This window comes from Protopterus annectens, chromosome 10.part0, assembly GCF_019279795.1.
Source record: "Protopterus annectens isolate FY-2018-M chromosome 10.part0, PAN1.0, whole genome shotgun sequence".
In the NCBI taxonomy this organism is placed as follows: domain Eukaryota; kingdom Metazoa; phylum Chordata; order Ceratodontiformes; family Protopteridae; genus Protopterus; species Protopterus annectens.
Window position 1 is genome coordinate 1,212,731,103 of NC_056744.1, and position 22,547 is coordinate 1,212,753,649.

Consider the following 22,547-nt stretch of genomic DNA (forward strand, 5'->3'; position numbering starts at 1 on the left):
AACTTGTATCACTCCTTGCATCAGTGTTCCCTTTTCTTCACCTTTCTGAAGCACCTCAGCTGCAGAAGGGCCAAATAAGGAGTCTTTAAGGAAGAAATAAAGATCCAATTTTATTTCATCAGGTAAGTTTTGAGAACAAAGCCATGCAAGTCTCCTCAAACGTAATTCTGGAAGCAGAATGAATAGCATCATAAGCACACTTTAAAATATTTTTAGTCACATGAGAAACAGCTGTCACAGAAGCATTTAAAGAAGAAGGAAGGTTTACCAATGACTTCTGCATATTCTTAAACAACATCAGCAAATACTTTAACTTATGGGCTTGGAAATTTAAAATCCTGAAAGTTAAAGTTCTCAATGAATATATTTTCTTCCTAGCTTATCCATTGCTTTCCCATCTTTATCAAGAGGAATGGGAGTAGAAGTAGTAGCCTGTCTATAAAGGCTTCCATCTCATCTGCACCCAAAGACTCCTTTGTCCTGTGCTATAAATCCCTCCCTACTAAGGAACCAAAGAAACTCTCAACCTCCTCTCTGACTTAAGAACTTGGGAATCAACTTGCCTGGTCTATAAAGGCTTCCATCTCATCTGCACCCAAAGACTCCTTTGTCCTGTGCTATAAATCCCTCCCTACTAAGGAACCAAAGAAACTCTCAACCTCCTCTCTGACTTAAGAACTTGGGAATCAACTTGCCTGGTCTATAAAGGCTTCCATCTCATCTGCACCCAAAGACTCCTTTGTCCTGTGCTATAAATCCCTCCCTACTAAGGAACCAAAGAAACTCTCAACCTCCTCTCTGACTTAAGAACTTGGGAATCAACTTGCCTGGTCTATAAAGGCTTCCATCTCATCTGCACCCAAAGACTCCTTTGTCCTGTGCTATAAATCCCTCCCTACTAAGGAACCAAAGAAACTCTCAACCTCCTCTCTGACTTAAGAACTTGGGAATCAACTTGCCTGGTCTATAAAGGCTTCCATCTCATCTGCACCCAAAGACTCCTTTGTCCTGTGCTATAAATCCCTCCCTACTAAGGAACCAAAGAAAGTACGTTTGACCCCTTGTTAAAACTGTGGACAGAATTGTTCTGTATTATTTTAAACCAAGTAGTGTATGTTTTAAATCGCCCTCCTGAACCAGGTTCCCAGCAGCCAGTTCCAACTCTCTCCATTTTTTTCTCCCCAACCCTTCTCATTTTGGTTCCATCAATCTACTCACCCCTTCCTCTCTATTTCTACCTAGCCAACTAACTGTTATTCAAGCTGTTGTCCACCAGGTGGCACCCTTAACTTGCCTTCTGTTTCTCCTTTCTCTCTTCACTAGCAAAACATCCCTCTTTATTTCTTATCTTCTCCACTTTTTATCCTCCTTTTTACTAGTACCCCCTCAGTTTAATTTATTCTCTTTCCCCTCTCTAATATCTTCTTGTTAATTGTCTATAGCACTACAACTCTACACTCACCTGGAACTACCTAGTGCTCCTCCACAATCGGTAGCTTTCCTGATTGTCTCCAGGAGCTCATCTTTACTTGCTCTACGAAATACTACATTCTCCATCGTATCTTACTTGACAGATACCTATTTCTCCCTCCCTTAGTACTTCTATCTAACTATTCCTGACTGCATCCCTGTTCTCCTTCCTCCTGACTCTTCCTATCCCCTGACATTTTATTTTCCCTCTAGCTACTGAATACTCTTCATAGTAGCCTACCTATTCCAGGTCTGTAGCCCCTCCCATTACTCCTTCCCCCTACCTACCCAAACCCCTCCTCTTCTCACCTCACTTCCTCCCCAAAGGCTCATAGTAGGGTAACTTTGCGTGGCGCCATCTTTAATATCCTGCATCCTGCCCTGGCTGCTGTGTGTCCCTGTCCCAGTAGGATATTCCAATGTAAGTTGCTGTTTTTTCTTTGTTTGTTTCAACTGATAACTGCTGCTCATATCTCACTTGTTGCCATGTTAACCACTAATTATTAGCCTATGTTTTACTGAACTAGACGTCTAAACTAAAGGTCTGCTATTCATCCTAAATACTCAGCGGTTAATTAAAGGTATAAACTGCTACTCTGGTCTGTCTAAACAGATAAATACTGCTTTTTTCTCTGTTATTTATCTCAGTTAGTTTTGAACAGCAGCCTTTGTTGATTTTGCATTAGATGGTTAGGTCGCTCAAATTAGCACCTTGACTGTTGTCAGCTCTCCAGTCGTCTCACCAAACATAGTGCCTCCTCGTGGGTTACTACTACGCCATCCTTTCAGTAGACCTAGCAGCGCAGCATTAGCGGGAGGGCCCCATGCTGACTCCCGAGAAGTACACCTAACTAACTTACTCATTAGAGCATTAGAACATCAAAATAAGATATTGAATGCTGTAAGACATAGCTACATCTACATTGCCCATCTTAGACTACTTTGTGATTCCACTGCGGTGAAAGCATTTTGCTACCGCGTCACTCTTTTATTTCTTAAAACTATGGTAAAGGCATTATTAGTTGGCGTGCTTCTTACTATATAGCTATCTCCTCACTTTAAGCGTGATACAGGCTCAAATACCAGCGTACATCTGTACTAGGTTAGCTACCACTTTATTGTAATTTTGGTAAAGGCATTTAGCTAGCGTTTACTTTAAATTTGTTTGTTACCTTAGAACATCAAAATAAGATATTGAATGCCGTAACACATAGCTACTTGTACATTGCCCATCTTAGACTACTTTGTTATTCCACTGCGGTGAAAGCATTTTGCTACCGCTTCACTCTTTTATGTCTTAAAACTATGGTAAAGGCATTATTAGTTGGCGTGCTTGTTACTACATAGCTATCTCCTCGCTGTAAGTGTGATATAGGCTCAAATACCTAGCGTACATCTGTACTAGGTTAGCTACCACTCTATTGTAATTCTGGTAAAGGCATTTAGCTAGCGTTTACTTTAAATTTGTTTAAGTTACCTTTTGCTTTCAAATTGTAGTGAAAGCTTTATTAAATTAGCTGGCGTTTACTGTGATCTGAATAACTGCCGTCCCACTTTCCTTTTAGTGAAGAAGAGAATAAGTAAGTATTATTTTTTTTAAGCCGTTGCTACCTCCTCTTACTTTCAATATATATGCAGGGCATTAGTTTTTTAGTGAACATTTTGTTTTTTTTTAAACTATCCTAGCCACCATTACGCCTCTTAATTGTGGGAAGGAATTTTAAGCTGGCGTTATTTCTAATGTATATAGCTGTTGCTTCGTTTTTTAATTTAATGTGAAGGCATTATTGGCCAGCGTTTATTTTAATCTGTATAGCTGCTGCTTGCTCTTTGATTGCAGAGAAGGCATTGCTGGCTGGCGTGTGTTATAACTGTATGGCTACTGCTTCGCTCTTGAAGTATGATCCGGCTGTGAAATGTGACATTTTGAGGGACTTGCACTGAATATGTTTTACCTACCAGCCTGCTGATTTCCTGTTTTATTTTGTCATCATCCTCCAAAGACACACCTAATACTGTTTACTATATTTTTCTGGGTATCCCAGCAGGAATACCTGGTTTGCTTGAAATGAATTTATATATGTGGGCTGTCTGACTCTGTTAAACATTCTGACTGTGTGTCTCTAAACAGTTTGTAGATACATGAAACAATCTTGCTTGTTGTTTGTTAGATCTAGCTACTGTGAAATTACTGTTTACAATGGTCCCTTTAAGGACCTGTATGTTTTAAAGGTTGTTTTAACAATGTAACAGTCTGCATTTTCCTTAACTGTGCAAATTAATTCTAAATCCTCTGCTGACCATTTCACCTAACTTAACTTTTCCTTCACAGCTCTCAACCTCCTCTCTGACTTAAGAACTTGGGAATCAACTTGCCTGGTCTATAAAGGCTTCCATCTCATCTGCACCCAAAGACTCCTTTGTCCTGTGCTATAAATCCCTCCCTACTAAGGAACCAAAGAAAGTACGTTTGACCCCTTGTTAAAACTGTGGACAGAATTGTTCTGTATTATTTTAAACCAAGTAGTGTATGTTTTAAATCGCCCTCCTGAGCCAGGTTCCCAGCAGCCAGTTCCAACTCTCTCCATTTTTTTCTCCCCAACCCTTCTCCTTTTGGTTCTATCAATCTACTCACCCCTTCCTCTCTATTTCTACCTAGCCAACTAACTGTTATTCAAGCTGTTGTCCACCAGGTGGCACCCTTAACTTGCCTTCTTTTTCTCCTTTCTCTCTTCACTAGCAAAACATCCCTCTTTATCTCTTCTTCTCCACTTTTTATACTCCTTTTTACTAGTACCCCCTCAGTTTAATTTATTCTCTTTCCCCTCTCTAATATCTTCTTGTTAATTGTCTATAGCACTACAACTCTACACTCACCTGGAACTACCTAGAGCTCCTCCACAATTGGTAGCTTTCCTGATTGTCTCTTGGATCTTGCCTCACTCCGCTCCCCTACCCTACCCCCAAATCCCACCCACCCCCAGGGGTCCTAACCTTATACCTATAACACCACACCCCCTCCCTATTTCCGCCAATCACAATTTCACTTCCATCACACTTTCTCACGCTTTCCCGCCTTTTTAAAAACCGCACCCTATCTCACCAATCTCTCATTTTTTCCTACCCTTCCTGATCTCACCTATTTTACCACTGCATAAAAAAAAAAAAAAAAAAAAAAAAAATTTATTTTTATCTACCATGTCTAGGAATAAACCCTACACCTTAATCTACTTACAAATGTTATTCACACTCACACTTCTACCCCCATTAACTCTTCTCTACTTATTAACCTCCTATGAGCAGCCTGTATACACAAACTTGTTAAATCCCACTAAACAATCTACCTCTTCTTCACTACCCTCTCACAATGACCATTTCAACGTTACATCCATACCCAACTATCTATTACCTAAATACCATAGGACAGTACACATTAGATATAGCTCCCCTAACCCCAGAAGATATCCAGTTCTTTTCAGCAAAATTACTAAGAATCTATATCTAACACTACTCCACTCCCTAAAAGATGGAGACATTCACCCAAATCCTGGCCCAAACACCTTGAATAACAGTACCAATCAACTCAATAACCCAAACCCTCTACTATTCACCCACTCATAAAATCTCCAAACTCACTCTTAATAGCTCACCTTAACACACGGAGCATTAATAATAAAATAACACAACTCCATGCTCTCTTGGAACTCTACTCATTTGATATTATATGTCTAACAGAAACCTGGCTAAAACCAACAACAAAAGACAATGAAATTTTACCACCTGGTTATAACATCATACGCCTTGACCGTTTAACCAAGAAAGGTGGTGGAGTAGCTGTTCTATTCAAATCTGATCTTCAAATAACCATCTTTAACCACAAACCTTCCCAAGAATCAAATGCTGAAATACTTATTACCAAGTTTCAGCTCAACCCAGCTAAGTCAATCTATATTATTAGTATTTATATTCCCCCAGGTAATAACATCACTACCATTGAAAACATACTTTGTTGGCTATCTCTAAACTTCCCCAAGAAACCATAATCCTAGGCGATTTTAACATAGACTGGAATTCTTGCAATAACAACTGCCCCACAAGCCATATTAATCTTCTTGGGTTCACCCAAACTATTACCTCCCCTACTAGAATAAACAAACTTAGCAAGAAAGCACCTTAGATTGGATACTTATTAATAGTCAACCTCAGACTTATGAAACCGGAACCCTCCTGACAACATAAGCGACCACTCACTAACCTACATCATCAGACTAAAAACCAATCCACCCTATCAACCCATATATAGGGAAATTAGAAGCAAGAAAAAACTCAACGTAGATATATTCCTTAGTGAACTTAAAGCATGTAATTGGTCCCCATTAAAATACCTTTCTCTTGATGAAGCTGTCGATTACTTTAATATTAATTTCCTAAACATACTCAACCATCATGCTCCTACCCACTCTATCAGGATAAGAACAAAATCTGCTCCATGGCTTACTAGGGAAACCAAACAAAAAATCCATCTCAGAAATAAATTCTGGAATAAATCACGCTTAACTAAAAACCATACTGACATCCAAAACTACAAACAACTGAGAAATGAAACAAAAAAGCTATAGTGTTGGATAAAAAAAATTACTATTTACAATTTCAGCAGACCTACCACAATAAACCCCAAACATTCTGGTCAAGTATTAATCAATTATTACATCCAAGTCAATCTATCACGCCTAACCCACAAGGCACTGACAAAGACAATCCTAAACAAACTGCAAACACCTTAAACACCTTCTTTATCAAAGCAATTCAAGATCGTGCTTGTCAACTCTCTCCTCAAGACATAACATCCAATTCTGGCTCTAACCCACCTCCACCTTTTCTCTTCCAACCTGTCCCCACTGCATTTATTCTCACCCTTATCCAAAAACTGAAACCATGTACTCCTTCTGCTGACCAACTACCATCTGAATACCTACAGATAGCAGCCAAATCAATTGCTTACCCCATCTCCATCCTCATTAATAGAACCATCACTGAAGGATATATCCCCAAACTCTGGAAAGTCTCTCATATTATTCCCCTTCACAAAGGAGGAGACTCCACTGAACTTTCTACCTATCGTCCCATAGCCATACTTTCTCCTCTATCTAAGATCATGGAAAGATGTATCCATAGGCAATTGCTAGACCATCTTCTCCAAAATAACCTGCTTTCCAACACCCAGCATGGCTTCCGACCTTCCCATAGCACAACTACTGCCCTCCTTTCCTTTATTGACACTATCAATAACAACCGAAACCTTAACATGCTCTCCTCTGCACTTTTCATAGACCTATCCAAAGCTTTTGACATGGTAAACCACACTATACTCATAAACATTCTCAAATCTCTCTCTCTTGACACACTAGCTATAAAATGGTTCCATTCCTACTTAAATACCAGACATCAAGCTGTACTCTGGAACAACGCTCTCTCTACTCAGCTACCTGTCAATATTGGAGTTCCTCAAGGCTCCATACTGGGCCCTCTCCGGTTCTCTATATTCATCAATGACCTGCATCTAGTAATTCCGCAAGCTACATGCATCCAATACGCAGATGACTCTACACTTATATGCACTGCTTCATCTGTATCTGAACTTCACTCCCTATCTCAAAACACATTTAACTCTGTAGAACTATGGTTTACAAAACGCTGCCTCTTATTAAACCCAAAAAAACTAAACTTCTCCTTTTCACACCTACCAGTAAATCTCCGCCAAAAGACCTCTCTGTATCATCCCATGATGGTACAATCATATCCCAAGATCAAACTACCAAACTACTAGGTATCACCTTAGATAATAACCTAAACTTTGATGCCCATATCAACAACATTCTGAAAACTACCAATAAAAAAATAGGCTCTCTTTACAGAATCAAATCCTTCCTCACTCCTGCAACTAGAATTACCATTGCCCACACACACCTTATTTCCACCCTTCTTTATGCCTCACCCATTTTACCAATCTGTCAAAAATAACCTTAAAAACTAGAAAACTCCTATAATAGCATAGCCAGATATGCCACAGGAAATCCTTACAGAACTCATCACTGTATTAATCTAAAGCACCTTGGATGGCTTGAATTTCAACAACATCTAAAATATAATCAACTGACCATCGTCCACAAAATACTGTATCAACCTGACAAAACACCCATCCTATCAAATCTTATTCACCCCTATGAGAACCTTAAGTCCCTAAGATCATCACAAAAATCTCTTGTATACATCAACAAATCAAACAATAGAGCTGGAGACTCTCTGTTTTCTATTTCCATTGGAAAAACCTGGAACCTACTTCCCTCTGAACTTACCACACTTCCCTCAACTACTCTGTTTAAAAATAAGCTTAAGCTCTTCCTGAAAACACACTGGATGTGCCCCTGTTCTAAACCTGACTGACCAACTTATCCATTTTTACCTGAATGATTCTAGATTCTCATCTCTGAATCTATTTTCTTCTCTCCAACTTATTTTGCCTTCTCTTCTCTAATTCTATTTTATATTAAATACTACTATATTTCCTCTCCTGCACAGTCCTTGCTAGTACGGGATTCATTAAAGTGATTCATATTACTTCTAGATTTATTACCTAACTGCTTCTCCTTTTTCATTTTTCATTATCTTTCTTTATTACCTTTATCGACACTATTGCTTTCTTCTCTTCTCTCAACTAGTCTTCTTTAATAACACTGAAATGTAACTTCTTATTATCTATGCTAAGTCTATTCAAATATGTGTAACCATAGTTATGTACTTGTAAACTTGCAGCCTCCTCTGTTTAAGAAAACGTATATGCATTCTAAATATGTATTTTCTGTAAATGTGAATTTTTGTTTAAAATGTGTGGAGCTTTTCTCCCCGGGCCTCTACTGAAAATGGACATATATCCAGCTAGACTAGCCCGGTCAACAAATGTAAAATAAAAATAAAATAAAATAAAATAAAAACTGTTTGGCAGCAGCAGATTTAGATCTGGAAATGAATGCTGAATAAGAAAAAGGTAAGTCTGGGGTACCTTATATAATTATCACACCTCTCAGAAGAGTCCAGTATCTTGGTTGAAGTAAGAAAAATATTCTCTAAGCCAGGCAAAACAGGAGTAATAGATGTTGTCTTAGGCATCTTTCATTGCATTAAATCATATTACATTTTCTGTGCTATACAGGCTTCACTCTGCTGAGTCTGCCACCATTTGAAAAACCTCCCTCATATAAGATTAAATCTCAGAGAAATATGTTTCTTCAGTAGGGAAATCAGAAGCTATGCTTTCTTCAGAATCAGGAAGTTCTGACTGAGTAGAATCCTCTGAGGTACACTCCCCTCCCCCTGCCAAGGATGTTTCTCTGATTGGAAATACGTGTAATATGGGAAATAACCCTTTTCCTTATTTTGGATGAGGTTTTATTTGGCATGGAAGCATAAATCACTCTTTAGCAAAGTAAATCAGCTTTGTCCAGAGAAACAGAGATAATGTTGAATGATTTTCTCACCAAGCACAGTGTCTCCTGGTAAAGCTGTTCTCAGTTTCCACAATGGTCTTACAGCTCCATCATTAGCCAGTGACAAAAATGTTCTCCTTGGCACACCCTGGGTTTCTCTACAGCTACAGAGCATGTGGCTATCTCTGGTTTTATGTGGCTGCAAATGCTACACCAAAAGGACTGTAGGGTATGATGAGTGATCTGAGGAGCAACAAATGGCCGCAACACAGTCACCCACCAGTGGATGAGGCAAAGAAGGATCGGAAAAATCCTGGAATATTCCTTTGTAAGTTTCTTCTTTTTGCGTGATGGAGAAAGTAACACCCCAGACACTCACTGCTGCTCCACCGGTAAGCAGAGGCTGAGAATGGGAAAGAAGATAACATAGTGCAGAAGAGCCAGTAAGGATAAATGACAAGAGCTAGAAATTCTGAGGCAAGGGTACCCTTAAAAGTCCCACACAAGCACAATACCCTTTTCCCCAACACATCAGCCAACAAACATATCTAGGTTTTTAGTCATAAAACAAACTTTCTCCTCAGAAACATTACATAGAAGGACCATCAACACACTTCTGTTATGATAGTAGCACTTCATTTTGTTTGTGTTTCCCAAGCACTAACACAGAATTCTTGTCAAATAAACTCTAGTTTTCCACAGAAAATTAAATTTTAAAAGGAAGGTTTGCCCTAGTGTGGACATATTTACCCAGGCTGAAGATCACAGCTGAATGACAGGAACTACGGGAACCTCTGAAGAAGTGCTTGTTTGGTGGCAAAAAAAACCCTCTTAAGCTCTTAGCGCTCCACCTGCCATGTTTTGCGAAGCTACCATTGAGGGGGAGGGTTAACCCATATAGCTCAGGGTACTGTAATGGTGATACATTCATGAACATCAGTTAACATAACTGTATGCATATATTACACATAGAAAATCACAGAAAAGAGATACAGCAGAGTCCTAGCAGATATGTTCACTGTACATCATCAAAGAGTAAAATAAAGAAACCAGCAAGCTGTACAAATGAAATGACAACATTGATGTAAGCAAACATAATCACCTGACAAACTCTTTAAAAAAGAAGTTATGTACTCACCATAATGTTTCATCTGTGTTGTCCATTTTCATTCTTACTCAGCTGATGGGTTTGGATGTGTTCCCTCGGAACCAACTCGGCCATTGCTAAAGCTCATGGCAACCAAACACTCTTAAGCTTCTTCCTTACCCATAATGTGCCAATCTCAAGTACATCAGATCTTCTTTGCTGATTTACTAGAAAGGAAATATTTGTAATGTCCACAAACCACTTATTCTTACAGTAGTTTAGAAAGGATAGGGTTGGTGGGTGGGATGTTGAGGAAGAATGAAAACGGACAACACACATGGAACATTATGGTGAGTACATAATACCTGAGCACAGATGAACCAAATGATGCCCTACCTCTGGGGACCAAATCCAATTTGTAATGAGTAAGAAAGGAATGGGGAGCGGCTAAGATGGTGCAACACAAATATCATCCGTGGACATGCTAGACTGAAAAAATGAAAAAGTTGCCAGGGATCTAGAAGAATACGGTTGTAGCTGTTTTGGTAAGGCAATGCCCAATTTATTATAAATAAATGAAATACAATCAGTCAGCCATCTGGCTAAAGTTACTTTGGCAAATGGTTTTCCCTATTTTACTTCAGCAAATGAGACAAACAATTGGTCAGATTTTCTGATCTCTTTTGTTCTATTTAGGTAAATACATAATTGTCTGTGAACATCCAATAAATGTCCTCACCGTTGTTAGCAAATATAGGAAAGAATACTGGCAAATTAATGGACTGACTGATATTAGATTCTGATCCAACCTTGGGAAGAAAGGATGCATTAGTTTATAAGGTAATTATATCCTTGTGAAAAATCAAGTATGGAGGTTTTGAGGACAATGCTTAAATCTCAGAAATTTGTCTGGCATACGTAATGGCTACCAGAAAAAGTGTCTTCCAAGAAAGGTATTAAGGTCACACTTAGCTGCTGTCACGAATGGGAAGAAAGTAGGAGATTGCAGTATCAGATTCAGGTTCTATGGGGGAGGAGAGTCTTTAAAAGCAAGTCTTAGAAGAAGAGTTCCTTTATTTGCAGAGCTTATGAGAAGCAACCGACGAACCTTTAAACCCAACATGAAAATTCAATACAGCTAACTGAACCTTAACTGTTGAGGAACTAGCTTCTTCTTTAAAAAAGTATAGCCAAAAATTCCAGGATGTCATGTATGGGAGTTGAAAAATGATTAACATTATTTTGACGAGCCCAGTAAACAAATCTTTTCCATTTACTGGAGTACAGCTTTTATGTAGAGGGTTTATAGGAAGATAAAAGTATATGTCAGACAGGTGAAAAGAGCATAGGTTGTCTGGCTTTTAATGGAATTGGAGAAGCCAGGCTGCCAGCCTGAGGGTTGATAAGTCTCGATGAATCATGCCTGTCGGATGAGACAGAAGGTCTGGAGTCAGATCCAAAATCCAAGGTTGGTAAAGTAGGTGAGGTCAAAGGAAGGGGAATCAAATCTTTCAAGGCCAGTAAGGTGCAATGAGGATGACTTTGCTCTTTAACATGGCAGCTTTCTGTTGGAATTTCGGAATTAGAGGAATTGGACAATAAGAGTAAAGTAGACCGGGGGACAATCATGAAGGAGAGCATTCCTTAGTGATTCCCTCTTTGACTGGATTAGGGCAAAGTAGCTGCAGCATTTGCTATTTAGGAAAGAGGCAAAAAGATCGTAGCAAGGCTGGTGCCACTAATGGAAAATCATTTCCATTACTTTCTTGTCGAGAGACTACTCATGAGGAAGAAGAATGCACCTGCTCAGTTTGCCTGCTATCCATTAGACTTCCCCAGTGTGTGCATTGCTATGAGAAAGCAGTTGGATGAGATCGCCCATTGCCACACTCTGAGCACTTGTCGACACAAGGGATAACATCTGGTTCCTCCTTATTTGTTGATATACCAAACTACTGACATATTGTCCATTTGAATTGCTATCATCCCCAGAGAGAGAGCATTCTGAAAGGCCTGTAATGATAAAAGCATTGCTCTTATTTCTAGGGCATTGATATGCAAGTTGGCCTCTTCGGGGGGACTAAGTGCCTTGGACTGTTTTCCTCAGAAAATGCCCCACCCACCCCAAATGAGAGGTGTCCGTGGTCACTATGGCTTTGGGCTGAGGGGAAAAAACAGATGGCCTTGCAGAACCTGGTCCGATTGAATCCACCATTCAAGATGCCTATTGCTTGCATGTATGATTCGTATTGGGGTTGACATGGGTTGGTAAATTATCTTCCATTGTGTTGCTAGCATCCACTGAAGTTTCCTCATGTAAAATCTGGCTAAAGGTACTAGTGTTATAGCCGCTGACAATGATCCTAGAACATGCAGGACCAAGCGGGCTGAAATCCTGGTACTGCATATTATTTTTCTGATCTGTGACCTTATACTCTGAACCCTTGAAAAACATAATGAGACAATCATTGACTTTATGTTGAACAATGCTTCTATAAACTCCAAATTGTGGGATGGATCGGGTTGATACTTCTCATAGTATATGGCTATCCCCAGATGAGAACATGTCTGGAGAACCTGATTTCTTGCCCGTGTTAATTGATGCCTGGCCGGGGCAGCAATGAGCCAGTCGTCCAGATATGGAAACGCTCAGAATCCTTGTAGTCTGAAGTGAGTTGTTACTATTGCCATACATTTGGTAAACACCCTGGGAGCTGTGGTGAGATCAAAGGGCAGAACTCTGAACTGGAAATGACTGTCTCCTAGCTAGAAGTGTAAATACCTTCTGGATCGCCTGTTCATCTTTATGTGATAGTATGCATTCTGAAGGTCTATTGAGTACATCCAGCTGTCCTTGCCCAAAAAAGAATGGCTAAACTGTTACCATCCAGAACTGCAAGGATTAGATCATGAGACACCATCACAACGGCCTATGATGCAGGCAATACTCAAGGTAGGGGAAATGAAATAAGGTTGTGTGGCTTAGAACTTAGCAGTAGGATAACAAAGGGAGTCAGATAAAGGGAGAGAAAAATGCCTTGACAGAAATACTGAAGTGGATATCAAGCTGACCTATCTTGTCCAGGTAGGGGAGGGGATCATTTATGTACATGTGTGGAGTACGCAAAGATACTTGGGGTTCAGCTCCTGTGGAGGACAGAATACGTCAGCAGGTTGAAGACAGTGATGGGTGAGGAGGGAGTTGGAATATCAGGAATAAAGTGTGAGTGTTTGTTGAACAGAGAGGACAGGATTAGATATAATATGTTTCCAATAACATAAGCTGTCTAAGAAAAAAAGGAAGATGTAGTAGAAAGGCTATTAATAGGTGGGGGAAACTGTTCTTGGCTCTAGATGATTGCCACAGTTGATGTGGCTCTCTGATAGCATGTGTAAAAATAGGAAAAATGGGTTGTAGATGGATGGATGGAATGATGGGTGGTAGACTGTATCCTAGGAGGACGTAGGAGAGGAGAGGAGAAGCAATATTTATAAAAGAAAAAGAAGGTTAGGGGTAGGATGAAAGTACGACAAGAGAGAGAATGGTAGATAGGTGAGTGGTATTAAGAAGTAAGTTTGACAACATGAAGTATTAGTAAGTTCATATTATGGTCCAAATGAAGATGAGATAGAAGCATAAATAAGCTGTGTAGAAGTGACAGAAAAAGCAAAAAATATGGTCAATAGGATAAGGATGGGGGACTGTAATGTAGTGCTGGAACCAAGGTTAGACAGGCTACATGGAAATGCAAAGTTCAATGTGAAATGTCGTAAGAACTCAAGGAAAATTAAGAAAAGGATAGCGGTGTTAGATGCTTGGAAAGACAGAAGTGGAAGGAAATGTGGCAGTTTACCTTTAGCAGACATAAGGATAAGCAGGTGAGCAGATAGGATATTGGTAGATGATGAAACTTTTGTGCTGCAGCCATATGTAAAAAAATTGTTGTTTCAGAGCACTCCTTTACAATTACAATGCACAGGGGGAGGGAAAGAAGGATAAAAGAGAAGTGAAGTGAAGTGGAAAGGACCAATTAGCTATAATGACTAGAGGAAATGGCTAATGAGCAAGTCCAAAAAATATAAGCAAGTAGAGAGGAGATAGGAATTAAAGCAACTTTAGGGAGGAGCTAATGTGATATAAAGAATGGCAAAATAGGTGGATGCAAAATTGGAAAAGGGAGACAGTGCAGGAATTAAGGCAGAAGCAGACTGAAATAAATGAGGAAGAGGAGAAGATGGTGATAAAGGGGGGCTGGATATAGAAGATGCAGGAAGAATAGGACGAGTTAGAAGAGGAGCAGATACAAGCAGAAGTGGAGCAAAAGGGAGGGAAGTATAAAAAACAAAGAAAAATGATAGCATGTTGTTAGTATAGAAACTAAAGGATTCTTAGAAGAAGGTGCGAGTCGGTGGCTAGAACACAGAGGAAGAAAGATAAGAAGGATACCTAGAACAAGGTTATAAGGATGGACTTTAAGAAATGTTGTGAAACGCTTTATGCAAGATGGGAAGCTACTAATGCTTGAAGAATGAGAAGGAATAGAGCCGAGGGACGAGGATAGGGATATGATTCATAAACTGATCAGTTCACAAGAGGTCGTACTCATCCTTAGGAATATGAGAAAAATGAAAAGCAGGTGATCTGTATGGTTTCCCAACCCATTACTATAAACTAGTAGGGGTGCAAGTGACAGAATATGTGAAATTTTTTTCAACAGGATAGGCAAGGAAAGAATGATGCTAAAAGTCAATGTAACAGGTGAAGATGGTAGTATTTATAAGGGGAAAGTGAGGGGAAGGAGGACCTGGCAAATTATAGCCTAATCTCATTGTTCATCACTGATATCAAAATAATGTCCAGATCAAATGTGTGTACCAAGAGTGGGTAGGAGATCTCAAGTGGGTTTTTTGAAAGTTGGAATTACATTTTATAGTGGGTGTAAATGGGAGGAGATAAAAGGAGCAGGGGCAGTTCTTGTAGACATGCAGAAGGATTTTGATTCTGTAAACTGGGATTTTACGATGAAAACTCTGGAGCAGGTTTTGGGGATAGGATGGGCAGTGTAAACTATTACGGCCTTATAACTAAGCTAGATGCTCAAATTAAATGTAGGTCTAGCAGAAAAGATGAGCCTATACAGAGGAAAAAGACAATGTTGTCTTTTATTCCAAAGGATCTTTACCTTAATTATGGAAATAATGGTTCAGAGAATAAATTGGTTGATAGCAATCTGGGGAGTAAGGGATAACATAAGTAGTACAGATTTGTTTGCTGATGACTGCAGGATGGACAGAGGAAGCTGCCTCCAGTGTTAATTACCTTCAAGGAACCTGGAAGAGAATACGTGTTGCAGTTTCACCCCAAGAAGTTCCTAGTTATAGGAATAGGGAAATGAGTTAAGAATAGAGAAAGCTTGCTATGGTGAACAGGAAGAAAGAAATATCTGGGAGTTAAGGTACAGCCTACAGTAGAAGAAATAAGGAAGAAAAATTGTGACAGGATGTGGGATAAATAGAATGGCAGGGTGCATAAAATGACTGGGAGAGCAGACATAGTATAGATGATGGTGTTAGCATTACTGATTTAATTATTAAGGCACATACAGATAAAGTCATTGAAGTTCAGAAAAGTGCACACAGTGTGAAATAGGACAGAAATGTTACTGATGGTAGGTTGGTTGAAGAGGGAAATTCTACAGCATGGAAGTCAGGGGATGTTAATGAGTACAGACACTGTAGTTCTGACATATTATAAGGCTCAGATGAAGAATGAAGAAAATACCTGGAGGAGCATGTCTAGGAGAAGAATGGCTTGCTTACTCTCAAACTACATAGTGACTTGCTTTTGGAGGTCTGTGTTTGTTATGTGCTGTCTATAATATCAAGTTTGAACACATGGATGTTCACAGTGTACTTTTACCATAACTTCTTGAGCCAAACTTTGATGATCAGTTTTGTAGTCATATCATCAAAACTGAGGTTAAATCAAGAGAAGTGGTGAGATGTCATCCAATCACCACCCCTAAATCATAAGCTACATCAGACAACTTGGGTGGTGGGTGGATGAACCCAGGAATCCAAGTGTCAACAGACATCATTTGAAAGCCTACCTAGCACCTCTGTGTCAAATTTCTCTCATCATGAAGTGTTTCTTCCATATACTTTGGGTGACAGTGGCTTGTTGGTCTAGTGGTATATTGTTCGCTTTGGGTGTGACAGGTCCCGGGTTCATATTCTGGACGAGCCCAATGTTGGGGTTGGGGGTTGGCATAATGCTTAAGGTGTTTACCTCATAGACAGGAGGTAAGGGTTTGATTCTCACCAAGAGAAATTGACAAAACCTAAGATGGCCCACAAGAGGAGTTAGCCTAGTACTTAACTATGAACCTGTGATGTGGTAAGGAAAGTGCAGTTGTATAAGTAGAACTTACCATAACAGCAGCTCCTCTAATTGATCACTATTGGACTGGCTTAATCTATTTCGATTATACAGGTTTCTAGGTTGTTACTAGGCTAATGACCACTAGGGCCCTTAAAAGCCTAGCCCTGCACTCCAAACCATTTGAGTCCTGAGTATCATGGGCATCTATATGGGGTAACTGTTAGGCTCTGTCCATAAGGGACAGGTGGGCCAAACCTGGAGTAAATTTACAATTTCCCATTAAGTTATCAAGGTTTTGTTTGAATAGGGTCAGGGATGAAATCTGTTTTACATGCATGGACAGCTTATTCCATAGTGTGGGGATCCTTCAGGCATATAGATCTCTCTCACTAGCATGTTCTTTTTATGTTGCAAGTGAAATTCAGATCCCTGGATCTAGTGTTTCTGGTGATGTTTGTTTTGCACATGTAAAAAGCTCCACCAGGGCTGAGTCTGAGGAAGCTCTGTAAGACAGACAATGATCTCTCAGCAGCCTGTAAGAGACTGAATACAGAGACAGAGCCTTTAGGTGATCAGTGCAGGAGAGGGTATTCATGCCCTAAATTCTCCGGATGAGAGACCTTTGTGGGTGTTTCAACTATTGCAAGTGTCTGGTTAAATACATGCCAAAGGGGCATTGTATTCAATGACTGGTTTGATAAGGGCCAAGTAGAGTGGTATTTTAACTTCTTGGACCTGGATTCCATACCCTTATCTATAAGCTGGGTGACAGAATGATATCCTTACTATTTAGCTACGTGTTGGTTGAAGGCTAGATTGCTGTCTATATATGTTCCAGATCCCTTACTACTGAGTTGACTCTTAGGGGTGTTTTATCAATGGAGTAATTAACCTGGGTTGACAGTTTCCTAAAGGGCATTATAATGCATTTTTAGCATTAAGGTTAAGGCCATGGCGTTGGCACCAGTTATCTATCTGTGTTAAACCTTCCTGCGAGATGTTGGTGTCTTGGCGGAACCTATAATAGATCCTAGTTTACAATCATCTGTAAACTTGGTGAGCCAAAGTCCTTGAATGATAGCCTTGACTTCTGAGAAGCAGATGCCAAACAGGAGTGAGCCCAGAATGGAGTACTGAGGTACTCCACTGGTGACCAATATCTTGGTGAAGGTGGTTTCATTGATCCTGCCTTCTTTGCTCCTGTCTGTGGGCCAGCCAGCAATCCAGTGATTTATGTAAGGATTAGTGCCTACCTAAGAGAGCCTGTCAACAATGCATGCGTGGGTTTTGTACTGAATGCCTTGGCTAGGTCAGAATGCACACTTTTAGCCTTTCAAAGGAGTCTACCCGGTTAAATAGGCATGACCTTTCCTTAACAAAGTCAAATTGGGATGGGGCCAGTGTCTGTAGGTCACCAATGATCTTATTTATCATTTCCATGATAATTCAATCAATGCCAAGGATATGGCCAATTGGTCAGATTTTAAAGGTTAAGCGTGCCTTTCATGCACTTTTAAATGCCAGGAGGTTGATGAGAGCTCCATATAAAAGATAGTTAGAGTACCTAAATGCTTAAGAACTTTCTTGCTTCAAGAAGGGAGGCCAGAGTCCTAAAAGACAACTACTAGGAAGAAATAATAAAACACATACATATGTAAAAACATATTATATGTCCAAACTAGCGGGGGGAGGGTGGTGGGAGGGGATGGCTATTGTAAATGTGGTTAGTTAGAAAATTTACTGTTATAAGTACCACTTTCACAACTGTACTGTGTTCAACCCTATATCACTGTTGCTGGAGTCAAAGCTATAAGAGTAGACTACCATAGCTTAGACAAACATGGAGGAGGAAGATGCTTATGAATTCAGAAGCCCCTGGAAAATCACCCTAAAGAGCTGGTTCTGGACCTGGAAAAGGACTCTAATCTATAGCCCTTTGTAAAACTGCTACCTCTAGAAAACGTATTGAGTCCACCTCTTTCCAAAAAATACTACAGAAGAAGCCAAGGCCCTGGCAAAGCAGGCCCTAACACTGCCAGGAAATGACTTTTGATGGTGAAAATAGCAGAGGAAACAGCATGGGACAACCATTATGAATTGTCTGCTTTGACACTGGTTGTCCTTTATTTTATATTCACAGGAAATTATGCCTTCCTGAAGGAGTTTATTATGTTCAAGTAGTATCTCAGCTACCTGTGAGCATCCAAAGTAGAATTCTTTCTCCCATGTTGTTAGGTTCTGAAAAAAATACAGGGATAACTGACTGGATAGAAGTAAACTCTGAAACTACTGAGGCATAAAAGAAAGATTTGTTCTCAAGAAACCCTGTGCCTGTGAAAGAAGGGTGTAGGGCTGACTCTTTATATGAGCTTGTAGCTCAGAATTTTCTTGAAGAAGTCAGAGCAAAGAGAAACACAGCAAGAACCTCAAATAACCTGATGAGCTGCTTCAAAAGGAACAAGTGCCAGTTTAAACGTTTTCCAAATAAGAACCTCCAAACAGTCTGAAGAGCTGTTTCAAAAAGTGTCAGTTTTTTTAGACAAAAAAAGTTAAGATCCAAAGAAAGAGCACCTGTTTTCTAGCTGGACAGAAAAGTGAAACCCCCTTCAAAAACTGCTTGAGTTGAGAACAGACAGAAAAAAAGGGGGATCAGAGGGCAGACAAATAGAAAAGGTCAAAACCTGAAACTTGATGGAACAGTAAGACTGACCAGAGGACAATAACAAGCGCAGATAATCTAGAACCAATGGCAAATGGATCTTAAAATGTTCTGGTTCTTAGTATGACACAAACAATCAAATCTTCTCCACTAACCCATTTCTGATTTTCTTGTACCAATTATTATGCTGATTTTCTTGTACCAGATATTATGCTTCTCTTAGCATCTGCTGCACATCCTCAGAAAAAAGATGCCAAAAAATGCTCAATATTTATAGCCCAGGCAGCCATTTTTGTATATAAACAACTTCCATCGTGTGTGAGTAAATCCAGAATGTTGTGAATCTGTGGTAATTTCCATAGGCCTGTATCAAATTAAGAGAGAACCAGAGATGCCTAGGCAAAAGGGAGCCACTATCACTACCTCTGTGTAGTCCTACTGGAATTTTAAAAACCCTTGGTAACAGTGTAGAAAGATATAAATGGACATTCCTGTCCATGGGAAAGAGAAAGCATCTAAATTCTAGGCCTGCTGCATGGAATGGTGAATCAGAATTTAAATAACTGTCTGTTTTGAAAGAGGCAAACAGAACTATTTAAGTTGTTCTTCACACAGCTGGATCTATTTCTAGAAGACCCCTTTTTGTGTTTCCCATTGGTGTTGGTCTGTCCTGGTACTAATTAGCTTGTCTGCTATAATATCTTGCTCATACTAAATGAATAAAGCCTAAAGAGTCATATGTGCTGAGATGCTATCTCCCAGGCAATCATGAGAATTCTGCAAAGATAAGACAAGATATACTAACTTGCAGTGATCTTCATTTCCGTGCTTTTGTCTGCTCTTCTTGTTTCACAGATCTTGCACTTTCAACCCTTTTGATAGTCCTCAAAACAAAATTGGAAACATCGACTGTGACAGAATGACAAGGAGGCACAAAGGAGAAGGGGAGATTAGGATCGAGAGATGCTTGGTCTGCCCACCACTGTAACACCCTTCTTATAATTCCCAATACTGGAATTTGAAAGGATAAAGGATGCTGATGTTGAGGCCAGACTCACCAAAGTATCAGTTACATTTTCTCTCAGTTTAATTTCTCCAATCTTTTGGGTTTCTAACACCATGACGGGAATGGACCCCCATTCCTAAGGCAAAATATGATTAAAGTTTGTGAAATTAGTATTGTTTCAGTCTTTGATGTTAGCCAAACGTGCTCTTCACAGCACCAGGAATGTTCCCAGAACTGGCTTCTTCTGCAGTTCATATGGAGTTACATGTATCGCTAGCATATCTAAATAAAACTGCAAATTCTTTTTTATGAGACTTATTGCTCCTACTACTACTAGAACTGTCTGGGTATCCTTCTTCCACACTACCCACCTTTCTGCCAGCAAATCCTGATATTTTAGGACTGTGTATCTCTGTATGTAAAACACTGTAATCATTGAGTGTAGCAATTTCAATGATCAATGCTACTTTTGTCTTCTTTTCACAGGCTACTATATCTGGTTTTCTTGCATCTATGTTTTGAACTGTTTGTAACGGGTGATCTCATGTAATACAAACTTCATTCTCTATAATGTTTTGTGTCTCATGTTACCAGTGCTTCTCAACTACTTCAACACTGTAATGTTTGCACAATCCCCAATGCAACAGTCTTGCCAAATTATTATATCTTTCAGTATGCAGGCCCTCCGCCATTAGTGTATCATGCTCAACAACAAGATGTGCGATTGTTTCCAGCTCTGTTTTACAGAAGCTGCATTTGTCTGCTTCTCCCACATGTTCAATGGACTTTGTAGCCCAACACGTATATAGTCTACTATCCTAGGCCGCCAATATTAACTTTTCATATTTTGGTTTAAATTCACCTCCCCCTAATCATTCCTGCATCACATTCTGATTGACTTGAGGTTGTTCCAAGAGTCTTCTGTACTTGTGACTAAACTTACGCCTTTTAAACCTTTCTTGCCTTCTCATCTGATCCCTCATCTTATACTCTTTCTTTTATTTTTTGGCACATTCAGCTGCTGTCTCATTGTTGTCTTCTTCTTGTTTGGTTTCCATTCCTACTTGACACTTACATGCTTCTGATTAAGCATGGAAGTCATCTTAGATTTGTTCTCTTCATGTTTCAAAATGTTCACTATATTTGGTTCTGATGAGGTCAGCAGATATGTAGGCAGTCCTAAGATTGCAGATCTATTAAGGTAATCACTTTTGAAAAGGCTCATACCTCCTGCAAAATGAGGAATATATAATCTTGGTATACACTGATTTTTATATAGCATTTAAATATATACTTTAATATATCATTCAAATAAAATAAATAAATAAATAAATAAAATAAATCATTTGATAAGCATAAAGAATTGTTCTTGTTTTCCTGTCAACTGATCCAGTATCTTTTGGGGCCAGTCAATCATGCCAAAACTGTAAGTTAGAACAGGAAGACAAATTGGTTTATAGTTGGACTTTTTTCCTAGATGTCAGGCCTGTTTTCAGTACTAATTTTAGTCTTCTAAAATATTCTTTACTGAGTTTTGTTCGCATTTGTTCATGTTTTATTGTTGATTCTTCATCAATTCCCAAATATTTATATACTCTCTCCTGCTCAAGTTCCTTTATATCACATTTGTCCCAGACTAAGATTTTCTTAGTCCTGCAGCTTTCCTGCTTTAAATGTTATCAAGACCAAACAACATTATTTTATCATATGAGAAAGTTTTGACCACTTTCACTTGAGGTTTCAGCTCCTCATCTGATGAACCATACAGTTTAAAATCATCCAAAAAAAGAAGATGAGAAGTCTTTACATTGTATTGCTGTTAGGGAGCCAAATTGTACCCATGACTTAATCTATTCATTAGAGAACTTAATGGGTTAAGGGCAAGACAAAAGAGCAGTTGTGACAAAGACTCGCCATAGAGTATCCCCTTTGAATTTTTATCACTGGGATAATAATTTTTCATGTAACACAGGTTCAAAAGAAAAAAAAAAGTACTTGACAGAATCCCACATTTGTGGATAAAGGAGTGCTTATAGATATATAAGATACTTGATTTTTGCTTTTTCACTGCAATTTACTCCACTTATGTTTAAGATTTTTTTAGTAGATTTGGTATGTTTCATTAGATGTAATTGAAACATAGCTGTTAAGTTTTTGGAAACAGGTAAAACTTGTTTGGCAAGGCAGTGTTCTAGACTGCACCACCAGTGGTGATCCATCCTCCACCACTGGCACCACCCCTGAGGGCAGACATATCTCAAAGAATACCCCTTTTCTGAACAACTGAAATAAGTGCATGTTGTTACAAGCTTGTTACAAGCTTTAACACATTATCCGAGCAGCATTCATCTGCCTGTAATGTTGTACTTACAAATAAAGATATATCTTCAGACAAGAAGCAGCTTTGAGAGTTGTACTTTCATTTTTAACCACCTTTCTGTTGTGTGTTACTGCAAAGG

At 39.3% G+C, this 22,547-nt stretch overlaps 1 protein-coding gene across 1 annotated transcript in view; it reads right to left on the reverse strand.

Annotated features, from left to right (window-relative positions):
- The window catches only part of AXDND1 (axonemal dynein light chain domain containing 1), a 2,684,234-nt gene that overhangs the window by 639,927 nt on the left and 2,021,760 nt on the right, over positions 1-22,547 (reverse strand). The window lies entirely within an intron of this gene.